Source organism: Canis aureus, chromosome 14, assembly GCF_053574225.1.
Source record: "Canis aureus isolate CA01 chromosome 14, VMU_Caureus_v.1.0, whole genome shotgun sequence".
NCBI classification, from domain to species: Eukaryota; Metazoa; Chordata; class Mammalia; order Carnivora; family Canidae; genus Canis; species Canis aureus.
This window is the reverse complement of record NC_135624.1, coordinates 26,333,129-26,334,974: the sequence shown is the minus strand read 5'-3', so window position 1 is coordinate 26,334,974 and position 1,846 is coordinate 26,333,129. Positions and strand designations below refer to the sequence as shown.

Below are 1,846 nucleotides of genomic sequence, written 5' to 3'. Positions count from 1 at the left end.
TAGTCCTCATTTTGCTCCTCTCTTTGCTTACTTACAGAGAAAAAGGGAAGATTTTAGTTGCCTCATGGAGAGACAGCATGGATTCAAATCCTGCCTCCCTCAGTGCCTCTCTATTATTTCATCTGCAAATGGGAAAACACCACCTGTCTGGAAGGGCTGCTTGGAGGATAGGAATGTTTTACGTAGAATGCTAACCACGGGGCTTGGCACATGGCAGCAGTCAAGAAATGAGGACGAAGTGTTTTCTTAACCCTTGGGAGCTACCTCCTGCCAGCCAGTAGCTCCGTCATGCCCCTTCCCAGTCCTTACACCGGTGATCGTTTTGAAGGGTTGTCCTCCCTTTCGAGATCCCATATCATGACCTCCTCTGCAGGACAAAACATGTTCAAGAACTTCATCCACTGCTTCAAGACTTTCTTCTAGGTTGCTTCAAGATATTTCATAGTCTTTTTTGGCCAAATCCTCTCAAGGACACCCTGCTCACCACTCTCTAGGCCACATCCTTACCTCTAACGGCCTTATTTCTAGATGTCTTTGAAGGGGTACCTGGGTGGCTCAGTAGGTTAAGCATCTGCCTTTGGCTCAGGTCATGATCTTAGGGTACTGGGATGGCGCCTTGCATTGGGCCCCTTGCTCAGCAGAGAACCTGCTTCTCCCTCTCCCTTTGCCCCCCACCCCATGCTCAAATAAAGCAACGAACCAACAAAAAAATATATATTTGAAATGCGAACTCCCAAGTAAAACCTTTTCTGACTAAATATAATGGACACGGTTAGATTCCGACCTTTGAGAAAAATAATTCTACTCCAGCATGGGGAGGGAGGAAGAACTCTGGCCCGATCAGGAAACCTGCTCCCAACTCACTATGTGACCAGAGCCAAAGCATTTCAACTTCTCTAAGCCAGGGAGGTAGACTGGGTCTCTCCGAGCTCCTTCTAGCCTGGAAGGTGAGATTCTCTGAATGCAGTGATTCTCTGAATGTGGTATACACTGGTCCTCTCTCTCCTCTGCCCATCACTGTTGTTTTGCTGCTGCGATACCTTTTAGGTCCCTTACCCTCGGAGGCTCTTCTCAAGGGCAGAGACCATTATCTGGGTAACTCACTTAGCACAGCCTGGAGCACTCGCTGTGCTACAGACAGTACTTAACGCATGCATTTAGATGACAATGATCAAAGCACCTCCAGTGAGGCACAGACAGCTGCCACCAGATGACTCAGACCTCTCTGCAAAATGGCTTAATTTAGCACCCTTTCAGTTGTCTAAAGAACAGACTCTAAGAACGAAGTGAACTGAACACCCTTTAACTAATGTAACCTCACAATGGCCCTTTAAGGTCAGGAGTTTTTATCTCTAGAATACAGATGAGAAAGTACAGACAACAGACAGCCTCATCCGTTTCTCCTGAGTCAACAGTGGACTCAGGGGCCTGAGGGCGTAGTGGAAAAAACCAAGGAGTGACAGTGAGGAGATGTGAGTCCCAGGCCAGCCTCTGCCATTAACCATGTGTATGATCTTGGAGGAAGCTCTTTTCAGGCCTCATTTTCCTCATCTGGAAAATGGCCTTGGGCAGCAGTTCCCAAGCCTGGCAAGGCATCAACACCACCAGGAAAACTATATTAGAAACAAATCTGCATTCTCAGGTCCACTCTTGAAAATTCCTTCCTTCCTTCATTTATTTCTTTGAGATTCTTATTCTATAGGTCTGGAGTGGGGCCAGGACTCTATTTTCTGTATATGTACCTCCCCAGCTCCCAGCCCCCAATATGAGAATGAGGGCAGCAATAAGTGCCTGACACCAGAGTTGCAGTTCCATGTCTCACTCAGACAACATTGTCCCTTCTCAG

The 1,846-nt window shown here is 47.3% G+C and overlaps 1 protein-coding gene across 8 annotated transcripts in view; it reads right to left on the bottom strand.

The window, feature by feature from the left end:
* Positions 1 to 1,846, bottom strand: part of NSMCE2 (NSE2 SUMO ligase component of SMC5/6 complex) — a 214,119-nt gene that overhangs the window by 28,041 nt on the left and 184,232 nt on the right. The window lies entirely within an intron of this gene.